Raw genomic sequence first — 13,640 nt, 5'->3', positions numbered from 1 at the left:
GCTTTCAATCACATTGTCCCATTGCATAAAATTCACACATGCACGAAGCATAATGTGGTGAACTATGTGCCTGTCTGGACACGCCCCCTGCTGACTGCTCCTGTGGCTCCTCCCACAGGCCCCTGTATAAAGGCGATCTGAGGCCTGACGCTCGGCCTCAGTCTCCAGGTCATAGTATGATGGACACTCACTCCTGGTTCCTTCTTCCAGTCAATAAAAGCCGATATCTCGCCTTACGTCTCAGTGTGAGTTATTGATGGTGCATCAATTTTATTGACTGGAAGTTTTAAAACATGGAAACCGTTTTGCGTCCGGAAAGGTTGGATTTGGACCCTCAAGACCCTGACGCAGCTCTCGCTTTTGAACATTGGCTTGCATGCTTCCAATCGTACTTGGAGGAGGTTCGTGCAACTGAACCCGCCGTTATGCACAGAATCCTACTCTCGAGGGTCACCCCCAAAGTTTACTCCATTATCCGGGACCTGCCGACCTACGATGGGGCACTGGACGCCCTCAAAAGACAGTACCTGCGGCCGGTGAACACCGTCTATGCAAGACATCGTTTAGCTACCCGGCAACAGCGGCCTGGCGAATCGTGCACTGAGTTTCTCCGAGCACTACAGACACTCGTCCGACCTTGCGACTGCAAGACGCTCACGGCAGAACAGCATGTGGAGCTGCTGGTGCGAGACGCCTTCGTGACGGGACTGAGGTCAGTGTACATGCGCCAGCGGCTGCTGGAAAATGCCGACCTTACCTTACGCTCGGCGATCGAGAAGGCCAACGCTCTAGAAGCTGCTTTGCATAATGCTGACGCTGTCCAGTCACGCGATTCCCCGCCGGTTCCGTGGACACCTCAGACCCCGCCACCGCCGGCTCCCGGGAGCGAATTCGCCAACGCCGCTGCCAGTCGCGATTTCACGAGCTCCCCGACCCAGACCACGGCTGTGGCCCGTCAGAAGCCCGTGTGTTATTTCTGCGGCCATAAAAAACACCCTCGACAATGCTGTCCAGCGCGAGAAGCGACCTGCTCCAGCTGCGGAAAGCGGGGCCATTTCGCCAAGGTCTGTAAGTCTCAACCTCGAGCGGAGTGCAGCGCTGCAGGTGAAACATGGGGGCCGCCATCTTGCATGCCCAGATGTGGGCGGCCATCTTTGTCGATGTCAGCACGCCCCGCCCCCGACCCTCCGATGCTTACCGAGTCTCTGGCCACTGTAACTCTTGACCAAAGCGCCCCACACCAGCTTGCAAGGTCCATGATGGACATCCGGGTGGAGGGGCACAGGACTAGATGCCTGTTTGACACGGGCAGCACTGGGAGTTTTATTCACCCGGACACAGTGCAACGCTGCGGACTCGCTGTGGTGAACTATGTGCCTGTCTGGACACGCCCCCTGCTGACTGCTCCTGTGGCTCCTCCCACAGGCCCCTGTATAAAGGCAATCTGAGGCCTGACACTCGGCCTCAGTCTCCAGGATGTAATATGATGGTCACTCACTTCTGGTTCCTTCTTCCAGTCAATAAAAGCTGATATCTCGCCTTACGTCTCAGAGTGAGTTATTGATGGTGCATCACTCAGAACGCGGCCGGTAAGTCAGAGGTTCCATTTGGCTTCTGGGTCGCAGTCCACAGACATCTGGGCGGGTTGTGTAGCGACATTGGTGGTGCAAGGCACAGAATATCGGAACTTTGAGCTGCTGGTCATGCCTAAACTGTGCGCACCTGTGCTATTGGGGCTGGACTTCCAGAGCCGTCTCGAAAGTGTGACTATGGTATATGACGGGCCCCTCCCACCACTCACTGTCAGGAATCCTCAGTTTTGTGGGACTTCTTCACATACCCCGCTACTGACCACACACACACACGGGCACACACATCCCATCCAGAACCAGGCCGACAGCTGCGCTACCGACACCACTTGCAGCCTCTCCACTCTCAAGGTCCCTCCCCCACCGCTGTTCGCCAACCTGACCCCTGACTGTAAGCCTGTGGCAACTAAAAGCAGGAGGTACAGCGCGGGGGACAGGGCCTTCATTCAGTCGGAGGTGCAGCGGCTGCTCAGGGAGGGGATCATTGAGCCAAGCACAAGCCCTTGGCGGTCCCAGGTGGTTGTTGTTCGGACTGGGCAGAAAAATAGGATGGTGGTGGACTATAGTCAAACCATCAATAGGTTTACGCAGCTTGACGCATACCCCCTACCCCGCATCACGGATATGGTCAACCAGATTGCTCAGTACAAGGTGTACTCGACAATAGATCTGAAATCCGCTTATCACCAGCTCCCCATCTGCCCAGAGGACCGCCCCTACACCGCCTTCGAGGCGGGCAGCAGGCTCTATCACTTCCTGCGCGTCCCTTTCGGTGTCACGAATGGTGTCTCTGTCTTCCAGAGGGAAATGGACCGGATGGTGGACCAGTACCAACTGCAGGCCACATTTCCCTATCTGGATAACATCACCATCTGTGGTCACGACAGGCCTGATCACGACGCCAACCTCCAACGATTTCTCCAAGTGGCCGCAGCTCTGAACCTTACTTATGACAGGGACAAGTGTGTGTTTGGAACCACCCGCCTTGCTATACTTGGGTATGTCATGGAAAACGGGGTTATTGGCCCTGATCCCGAACGTATGCGCCCCCTGTTAGAACTTCCTCTTCCCACCACTCTCAAGGCCCTCAGACGGTGCCTGGGTTTTTTTTCCTATTACGCCCAATGGGTCCCCCATTACACAGACAAGGCACACCCCCTGGTCAAGTCTACCTCGTTTCCCCTCTCTGCTGAGGCCTGCGCAGCCTTCAGCTGCATTAAAGAGGACATTGCCAAAGCTACGATGCATGCTGTGGACGAGACCGCTCCCTTCCAAGTGGAGTGTGATGCCTCCGATTTTGCTCTGGCTGCTACCCTCAATCAGGAAGGCAGACCAGTAGCATTCTTTTCTCGCGCCCTCCAAGGCTCCGAAATTCGGCACTCCGAGGTGGAGAAAGAAGCCCAGGCCATAGTGGAGGCTGTTAGGCACTGGAGGCACTATCTTGCTGGCAAAAGGTTCACCTTGCTGACCGACCAGCGCTCGGTTGCGTTCCTGTTCAGCAACCAACAGCGGGGCAAAATCAAAAATGATAAGATTTTGCGGTGGAGAATAGAACTCTCCACCTACACCTATGATATCCTGTACCGGCCTGGCAGACTCAATGAGCCCCCTGATGCCCTATCCCGGGGAACATGTGCTAGCACACAGCTCGACCAGCTGTACACCCTTCATGCACAACTTTGCCATCCGGGGGTCACCCGATTTTACCATTCTGTGAAAGCTCGGAACCTGCCATACTCCCTGGAGGACATCAGGACAATGACCAGGGACTGCCAAATTTGCGCTGAGTGCAAACCGCACTTTTACCGTCCTGACACGGCACAACTTGTCAAGGCCACCCGCCCTTTTGAACGACTGAGTGTTGACTTTAAGGGCCCCCTTCCCTCCACTGACCGCAATGTCTATTTTCTCAGTGTTATCGATGAGTACTCACGAGTACTCAAAGTTCCCCTTTGCCATCCCCTGCCCCGACACCACTGCCACGTCCGTCATAAAAGCCCTGCATCAGCTCTTCACTCTGTTCGGGTATCCCTGCTATATCCACAGCGATAGAGGGTCCTCCTTTATGAGTGAGGAGCTGCGCCAGTACTTGCTAGCTAGGGGCATTGCTACCAGTCGGACCACGAGTTATAATCCCCGGGGTAATGGCCAGGTGGAGCGGGAGAATGCCACAGTGTGGAAGGCCACACTTTTAGCCCTTAAGTCAAAAGGGTTGCTGGTCTCTCGATGGCAGGAGGTCCTCCCTGAGGCATTGCACTCTATCCGCTCTCTGTTATGTACATCCACCAATGCCACCCCTCACGAACGCCTATTCTCTTTTCCCAGGAAGTCTGTCACTGGGACCACCCTACCAGTTTGGCTGACGTCCCCGGGGCCAGTGCTGCTCCGGAAACATGTGAGGAGCAATAAATATTCCCCGCTGGTAGAGAGGGTTCACCTTCTACATACGAACCCCCAGTATGCTTACGTGGTCTTACCTGATGGGCGGGAGGACACGGTCTCCATCCGTGACCTGGCACCCGCAGGTGCAGCAGACCACTACCCTGAAGGCTCTCCGGTAACTATGAACCCTGCACCAGAGGTGACACCGTACTCACCAGGCCCTACACAGACTCCTCACGACACTTGTATACCGGGCGTTTCGTACGCATTTATACCAGGCGCCTCACACATGCGTGAGGGATCACTGGCGCCTAGTGGGCAGGAACAAGCACAACCTCCGTCCCCTGTGCAATCACCAATGTCGCCGGCATCCATGCGATCACAGCCGGTGCTACGTAGATCGCAGAGACAGATTCGACCACCTGATAGACTTGACTTGTAAGAAACTTCGCCACATGGGGACTCTTTCAAACAAAGGGGGGGTGAATGTGGTGAACTATGTGCCTGTCTGAACACGCCCCCTGCTGACTGCTCCTGTGGCTCCTCCCACAGGCCCCTGTATAAAGGCGATCTGAGGCCTGACGCTCGGCCTCAGTCTCCAGGACATAGTATGATGGACACTCACTCCTGGTTCCTTCTTCCAGTCAATAAAAGCCGATATCTCGCCTTACGTCTCAGTGTGAGTTATTGATGGTGCATCACATGCAGAGCATAAAAATATACCATTGATCCTTATACAATGGCCAGCTGTCTCCTGTATTTCTAAGGCCTGAAATTTCAGACTTCAGTGAGTCCCAGTTTCCACTCACTCTCTTGCATACTGACGCTTTCTCGTTCATATGTACTGACCCTCAGTTCAACATACTAATCCAGTAAGGAGGAACAGTATCATAGAGGCAGCAGGAGAGTCTCACAGCATGGAAGCAGGTTTATTAGCCCATCAAGTTCCTGCTAACCATCAAGCATCAATTCACTCTATTTCCATTAAATTCTCCCCACTTTCTCATCAACCTCCCCCTCCCCTCAGATTCTACCACTCTCTTGCACACTGGAGGCAACTTTCAGAATCCTGTTCGCCTTTGGTAATATGGTGGATGGAGAGCAAGTGTCAAGGATGTACCTCCCTCAGCTCAGATGTGAGAGGGGGCAGCCCCTGTCGCACCTCCTGCACTCCTTCCAATTCTCAGTGCCACTTCTGGGTCCTTATTGAAGAATGGTCACTGACAGCAAAAAAAGAAACAGCAGCTGTTTCTTAGCAGAATCTTCAGATATAAAATATTTACAATAAGCTAAAAATGTGTTTATATAATTTAAATTAGTTCCATTTCTCTCTCCCCAGAAATCTCTATGAATAAAATATTAATGCTTATGTCCTTATAACATTTCTGTCTTTCCTTTTAATCATTCCACAATTTATTTGGAACATGAGTTGTATTCAATTATCCATTCTGGACCAATATAGGAAATCAGATTTTAACAGTGGCAATGAGACTGCATCCAGGATTGTAAAATGATCAAAATTTACTTTTCTTAACATTGGAGCTCTTTGTCATCAGAAATACGGAAATTTGGGTAGTGTAAACTTGGGACTGCCAGGCACATTCCACCAATGAAGCCAACTGTATTCAAGTTTAAAATAGTTGACACAATTATAGTCCTGCCGTATCTCCAAGATAATTAGGAACAAAGGGGAAAGGATAAATAGGTCTCCTTTGTAGAGGCTGAAAAATTATGGCACATAAACCTTTGGGTAGGAGGCACTATTCTCAGGAGTCTTCTCTTGAGAATGAGTTAACAGTGATGGTCTCCGCACAAGCAGTGGATAATTCATCTCCTCCTTTTTGTGCAGGGACAGCAGGGAGTACGGACATGTAGATTTGTCCAGACTACAGAACCACAAAAGTTTTTAAATGATAGAATATGCATGTATGTCATACTTTGAATCTGTACCTCTTCATCACCTTAAAATAACATCATTATTTACTGAGGCCCACAAGAAAATGAATCTCAGGGTAGCATACATTGATATATGGGTACTTTGAATGCAAATTTACTTTGAACTGTTATGAATGTACCACAGCTCTGAGGGGCTGAAGGGGCGGGAGCAGCCCCCTCCTTCCGGAGAATTGCAAGAGCACTATTAATTCGGGTCTCAGACCCAGGCAAATGAGAGACAATGTAATGGTTTTGGCCAGGGCTCTTAGACACACCTGCGCTGAGGCCATGACCCTGCCACGTGACAGCTACCACGGATGTGGACACCCTCGGACAATGTGGGGGTGGGGATTGCATCACCCTACTTTGATGGACATCTACAATTCTGCAAGTCAAGATAAAAGGGGACTGCAGGAGGCGGTACCCCAGAGAGACGCACCAGAAGGACTCGATCGCTCAATGCTCCCGTGAGAGCTGGAAGCCAGTCAAAAGCCACATGCGCTCCGTAACTTCTCTGCCTGGGGAGCGGGTGGCTGATAATACTGAGAAAGACTTCAAACTAATAACAGGGAAACAACGCTCCCCTGATTCAACGGAGTTGCTTCGTCAAAGACCCGGGCAAGTTTTGACGTTTCTCCTCACACTCTCTGAAAAACGTGAAACCCAGCGACTCCCCAAAAAGACTGAAGCCTGCAGACTTCTGAGTGATTTTTATATTTCCAAAGGACAATATATTATCCCCTAGACAACAGTCGAGATTATTTCTTAATGATGAATATTGCAATACCCGCGTTTTAGATTGAGTTTTGCCGATGTATATGTTCTGAATGTTTGCATTAACCTTACTTTTGTGCCCCCCTTTATGAATAAAACCGTTCGAAAATAGTGCCATCAGACTCCAACGGACCTCTCTATCTTTGCTGGTGAGTTATCCAGTTACGGGATACGTAACAGAACTTTGAGATTACGTATGATAAACCGGTAATACAGTGAATTCATGCATCTGCATTTTGACATGCATGCTGGGATCAGAGGTCACAGCCTCAGAATAAAAGGGCATTCCTTTAAAACTGAGATGAGGAAACGCATCTTCAGCTGGAAGGTGGTGAATCTGGGGAATTCATTGCCACAGAGTGATGTGTACACCAAGTTATAGGTGTATTTAAAGCCCAGGTTGATAGGTTCTTCATTGGTAGATGCTTTAAAGATTAAGGGAAGAAGGCAGGAGAATGGGGTAAAAAAATCATGACAGATTAGCGGAGACTCAATGGGCTGAATAGGCTAATTCTGTTCTTATATTGTATGATCTTATGGTGTATCTTTGTGATAGTCCTGGCTTTCTTCATGAATATCCAGCTACCACAAATATTTCATAGGTCTGTAAGTTACATAATTATCTCTCAGATTTTCGACCCAGAGTGGACTGTTCATTTCATAATAAAGATAACAATGGGATCCAGAGAAATGTTGTGAAGGATCTTCAAAGTGCAATTCTGCTATCTGCAGAACACTCTGAGACAGTCATGCAGAGAGGTACTTGTGCTTTCTTATTGTTTGCTGTATATAGTACAATTAATCAGGACTGCCAGAAGAGGTGAAGGCAGATACAATCACAATGTGTAAAATGTGTTTGTGCAGATACTTTGATAGAAATGGTGCAGATGGATATGGGTCCAATGCAACAAGATGGCATGGTAGCCTAGTGCTTAGTGTAAATGCGTACGAAACGCCCGGTATATAAGTGTCGTGAGGAGTCTGAGTAGGGCCTGGTGAGCTATAAGTGTCGTGAGAAGTCTGTGTAGGGCCTGGTGAGCACGGTGTCACCTCAGGTGCAGGGTTCATAGTTACCGGAGAGTCTTCAGGGTAGTGGTCTGCTGCACCTGCGGGTGCCAGGTCGCGGATGGAGACCGTGTCCTCCCGCCCATCAGGTAAGACCACGTAGGCATACTGGGGGTTCGCATGTAGAAGGTGAACCCTCTCGACCAGCGGGGAGTATTTATTGCTCCTCACATGTTTCAGGAGCAGCACTGGCCCCGGGGACGTCAGCCAAACTGGTAGGGTGGTCCCAGTGACAGACTTCCTGGGAAAAGAGAATAGGCGTTCATGAGGGGTGGCATTGGAGGACATACATAACAGAGAGCGGATAGATTGCAGTACCTCAGGGAGGACCTCCTGCCATCGAGAGACCGGCAACCCTTTTGACTTAAGGGCTAAAAGTGTGGCCTTCCACACCGTGGCATTCTCCCGCTCCACCTGTCCATTACCCCGGGGATTATAACTCGTGGTCCGACTAGTAGCAATGCCCCTAGCTAGCAGGTACTGGCACAGCTCGTCACTCATAAATGAGGACCCTTTATCACTGTGGATATAGCAGGGATACCCAAACAGAGTGAAGAGCTGGCGCAGGACTTTTATGACGGACGTGGCAGTGGTGTCGGGGCAGGGGATGGCAAAGGGGAACCGTGAGTACTCGTCGATAACATTGAGAAAGTAGACATTGCAGTCGGTGGAGGGAAGGGGGCCCTTAAAGTCAACACTCAGTCGCTCAAAAGGGCGGGTGGCCTTGACAAGTTGCGCCGTGTCAGGACGGTAGAAGTGCGGTTTGCACTCAGTGCAAATTTGGCAGTCCCTGGTCATTGTCCTGATGCCCTCCAGGGAGTACGGCAGGTTCCGATCTTTCACAAAATGGTAAAATCGGGTGACCCCCGGATGGCAAAGTTGTGCATGAAGGGCGTACAGCTGGTCGAGCTGTGTGCTAGCACACGCTCCCCAGGATAGGGCATCAGGAGGCCAGGCCAGGCCAGGCCAGGCCGGTACAGGATATCATAGTTATAGGTGGAGAGTTCTATTCTCCATCGCAAAATCTTATCATTTTTGATTTGCCCCGCTGTTGGTTGCTGAACATGAACGCAACTGAGCGCTGGTCGGTCAGCAAGGTGAACCTTTTGCCAGCAAGATAGTGCCTCCAGTGCCTAATAGCTTCCACTATGGCCTGGCTTCTTTCTCCACCGCGGAGTGCCGAATTCCAGAGCCTTGGAGGGTGCGAGAAAAGAATGCTACTGGCCTGCCTTCCTGATTGAGGGTAGCAGCCAGAGCGAAATCGGAGGCGTCACACTCCACTTGGAAGGGAACGGTCTCATCCACCGCATGCATCGTAGCTTTGGCAATGTCCCCTTTAATGCAGCTGAAGGCCACGCGGGCCTCGGCAGAGAGGGGAAACGTGGTAGACTTGACCAGGGGTAGTGCCTTGTCTGCATAATGGGGGACCCATTGGGCGTAATAGGAAAAAAAAACCCAGGCACCGTCTGAGGGCTTTGAGAGTGGTGGGAAGAGAGTGTTCTATCAGGGGGCGCATACGGTCGGGATCAGGGCCAATAACCCCGTTTTCCACGACATACCCAAGGATAGCGAGTCGGGTGGTTCTGAACACACACTTGTCCCTGTTCTAAGTAAGGTTCAGGGCTTTGGCCACTTGGAAAAATCATTGGAGGTTGGCGTTGTGATCCGGCCAGTCGAGACCACAGATGGTGATGTTATCCAGATAGGGAAATATGGCCTGCAGTTGGTACTGGTCCACCATCTGGTCCATTTCACTCTGGAAGACAGAGACACCATTCGTGACACCGAAGGGGACGTTCAGGAAGTGATAGAGCCTGCCGCCTGCCTCGAATGCAGTGTAGGGGCGGTCCTCTGGGCGGATGGGGAGCTGGTGATAAGCAGATTTCAGATCTATTGTCGAGTACACCTTGTACTGAGCTATCTGGTTGACCATATCCGCGATGCGGGGTAGGAGGTACGGGTCAGGCTGTGTGAACCAATTGATGGTTTGATTATAGTCCACAACCATCCTATTTTTCTGCCCCGTGTGAACAACAACCACCTGGGCCATCCAAGGACTTGTGCTTGGCTCAATGATCCCCTCCCTGAGCAGCCGCTGCACCTCTGACTGAATGAAGGCCCTGTCCCCTGCGTTGTACCTCCTGCTTTTAGTTGCCACAGGCTTACAGTCAGGGGTCAGGTTGGCGAACAGCGGTGGGGGAGGGATCTTGAGGGTGGAGAGGCTGCAAGTGGTGTCGGTAGCGCAGCTGTCGGCATGGTGCTGGATGGGATGTGTGTGTCGCTGTGTGTGTGTGGTCAGTAGTGATGAAGTCCCACAAAACTGAGGATTCCTGACAGTGAGTGGTGGGAGGGGCCCGTCATATACCATAGTCACACTTTCGAGATGGCTCTGGAAGTCCAGCCCCGATAGCAGAGGCGCGCACAGTTTAGGCATGACCAGCAGCTCAAAGTTCCGATATTCTGTGCCTTGAACCACCAATGTCGCTACACAACCCGCCCGGATGTCTGCGGAATGCGACCCAGAAGCCAAATTGATCCTCCGACTTACCGGCCGTGTTGCGAGTCCGCAGCGTTGCACTGTGTCCGGGTGAATAAAACTCCCAGAGCTGCCCGTGTCAAACAGGCATCTAGTCCTGTGCCCCTCCACCAGGATGTCCATCATGGACCTTGCAAGTTGGTGTGGGGCGCCTTGGTTGAGAGTTACAGTGGCCAGAGTTGACTCGCCGTCGGGGTACCCGGTAAGCATCGGAGGGTCAGGGGCGGGGCGTGCTGACGCCGACAAAGATGGCCGCCCACATCCGGGCATGCAAGATGGCGACCCCCACGTCTCACCTGCAGCGCTGCACTCCGCTCGTAGCTTAGACTTACAGACCTTGGCGAAATGGCCCCGCTTTCCGCAGCTAGAGCAGGTCGCTTCTCGCGCTGGACAGCGTTGTCAGGAGTGCTTTTTGAGTCCACAGAAATAACAAAGCACGGGCTTCTGACGGGCTGCAGCCGTGGTCAGGTTCGGGGAGCTTGTGGAATCACAACTGGCAGCAGAGTTGGCGAATTCGCTCCCAGGAGCCGCCGGTGGCGGGGTCTGAGGTGTCCACAGAACCGGCGGGGAATCGCACGACTGGACAGCATCAGCATTGTGCAGAGCAGCTTCCAGAGTGTTGGCTGTCTCGATTGCCGAGCGTAAGGTCAGATCGGCGTTTTCCAGCAGTCACTGGCGCATGTACACTGACCTCAGTCCCGTCACAAAGGCATCTCGCACCAGCAGCTCCGCATGCTGTTCTGCCGTGAGCGTCTTGCAGTCACAAGTTCGGACGAGTGTCTGTAGTGCTCGGAGAAACTCGGCGCTCGATTCTCCAGGCCGCTGTTGCCGGGTAGCTAAACGATGTCTTGCGTAAACGGTGTTCACCGGCCGCAGGTACTGTCTTTTGAGGGCGTCCAATGCCCCATTGTAGGTCGGCAGGTCCCGGATAATGGAGTAAACTTTGGGGGTGACCCTCGAGAGTAGAATTCTATGCATAACGGCGGGTTCAGTTGCACGAACCTCCTCCAAGTACGATTGGAAGAATGCAAGCCAGTGTTCAAAAGCAAGAGCTGCTTCAGGGTCTTGAGGGTCCAAATCCAACCTTTCCGGACGTAAAACGGTTTCCATGTTTTAAAACTTCTTCCAGTCAATAAAATTGATGCACCATCAATAACTCACTCTGAGACGTAAGGCGAGATATCAGCTTTTATTGACTGGAAGAAGGAACCAGAAGTGAGTGACCATCATATTACATCCTGGAGACTGAGGCCGAGCGTCAGGCCTCAGATCGCCTTTATACAGGGGCCTGTGGGAGGAGCCACAGGAGCAGTCAGCAGGGGGCGTGTCCAGACAGGCACATAGTTCACCACAGAGACCGAGGTTGAAACCGAGCCCGAAGGTTACTACCTGAAGGAGGGTGTGTTGATGAGGAAGTGGAGGCCCCCCAAGGTGTCGGTCGATGAGGACTGGGCGGTGGTACATCAGATAGTAGTCCCGAAAGCGTATTGGGATGAAATTCTGAACTTAGCTCATAAGGGACCGTTAGGTGGGCATTTGGGAATAACGAAGACAGTGGATCGGGTTCAAAGAGAGTTCTATTGGCCAAACCTGAGAAAAGAGATTACTGAATATTGTAAAAGGTGTCATACCTGCCAAATGATGGGTAAGCCGAACCAAGTTATCCCTAAGGCACCCCTCCGACCCATCCCTGCGTGCGAGAAGCCCTTCTCCCGAATCATTGTGGATTTTGTGGGACCCCTACCTAAAACTGCGAGGGGGCGGCAGTATATCATGACCATGATGTGTGCCGCTACATGATTTCCAGAGGCTGTGCCTCTAGGTAATATTAGGACCGCTGCGGTGGTGAGGGCCCTCATCAAATTCTTTACCACAGTGGGGCTGCCTAAGGAGATACAATCGGATCAGGGGAGTACCTTCACATCTAACGCATTTCGGCAGATGATGACCCAGCTAGGGGTCAAACAAATTCTAGCCTCCGCGTACCACCTGGAATCCCAAGGGGCGTTGGAAAGGTTCCACGCTACACTAAAGACCATGCTTAAAACTTATTGTCAGGAGAACGTTTGAGACTGGGATGAGGCTTTACCCCTTCTGTTATTTGCCGTCAGGGATACAGTCCAGTGCTCACTGGGGTTCAGTCCGTTTGAGCTCGTTTTCGGTCACAGACCCAGGGGCCCTCTAACCCTCCTGAGAGAAACGTGGTCTAGCCCGACCGTTCAAGTCAGCGTGATTGACTATGTTCTGAAATTCTGGGAGAGGCTGCATAAAGTAAGCGCCTTGGCAAAGGAAAACCTTAAAGAATCCCAGGAAAAAATGAGCCAGTGGTATAACCCGAGAGCGACAGAACGAGAGTTTAACGTAGGCGACAAGGTTTTGGTCCTATTTCCAGTAGTGAACCATCCCCTTCAGGCGAGGTTTCAAGGACCATATACAGTGTGTAAGGAAATAGACTCACTGAATTACGTGATTGAAACCTCCGATCAGCGAAAGCCGACCCAGTTAGTTCACGTGAACATGATGAAAAGGTACAATGACACTACCCCCGCGGTGGTCGGTGCGGCCATGAAAACCGATCACAACCCGTTGGTATTCCTGGCCAATATGGAAAATAAAAACAGGAGGTTATTGAGCTGGAGTCTGATGCTGCAGGAATTCGATATTAAGATACAGCGCGTTAAGGGGAGTGATAGTGTGCTAGCGGATTGTTTATCTCGATGCTGAACTAAGTGTATAACTGTATAGCTTGGGTATTGTGTTAGATTAAAAATCATGTAAGACTCTACAACTCCGTTTTTAACTGCTGGTAAAATACGTTTTTTTAGAGGGGAGGTGTTATGAATGTACCACAGCTCTGAGGGGCCGAAGGGGTGGGAGCAGCCCCCTCCTTCCGGAGAATCGCAAGAGCACTATTAATTCGGGTCTCGGACCCAGGCAAATGAGAGACAATGTAATGGTTTTGGCCAGGGCTCTTAGAGACACCTGCGCTGAGGGCATGACCCTGCTACGTGACAGCTACCACAGATATGGACACCCTCGAGCAATGTGGGGGTGGGGATTGGATCACCCTACTTTGATGGACATCTACAACTCTGCAAGTCAAGATAAAAGGGGACTGCAGGAGGCGGTACCCCAGAGAGACGCACCAGAAGGACTCGATCGCTCAACGCTCCCGTGATAGCTGGAAGCCAGTCAAAAGCCACGTGCGCTCCGTAACTGCCTGGGGAGCGGGTGGCTGATAATACCGAGAAGGACTTCGAACTAATAACAGGGAAACAATGCTCCCCTGATTCAACGGAGTTGCTTCGTCAAAGACCCGGGCAAGTTTTGTTGTTTCTCCTCACAATCTCTGAAACACG

The 13,640-nt window shown here is 51.6% G+C and overlaps 1 long non-coding RNA gene across 1 annotated transcript in view; it reads left to right on the top strand.

Annotated features, from left to right (window-relative positions):
• Positions 1-13,129, top strand: part of LOC132405081 (uncharacterized) — a 49,086-nt gene extending 35,957 nt beyond the window's left edge. Inside the window, exon 3 of the long non-coding RNA XR_009515746.1 lies at positions 13,107-13,129. This is a non-coding gene — a long non-coding RNA (uncharacterized LOC132405081). The remainder of the gene's footprint in view (positions 1-13,106) is intronic.
• The last annotated feature ends 511 nt before the right edge of the window (positions 13,130-13,640 follow it).

The sequence above is a fragment of the Hypanus sabinus genome, chromosome 2 (assembly GCF_030144855.1).
Source record: "Hypanus sabinus isolate sHypSab1 chromosome 2, sHypSab1.hap1, whole genome shotgun sequence".
Classification (NCBI taxonomy): domain Eukaryota; kingdom Metazoa; phylum Chordata; class Chondrichthyes; order Myliobatiformes; family Dasyatidae; genus Hypanus; species Hypanus sabinus.
This window is presented reverse-complemented; position numbering and strand designations above follow the sequence as displayed.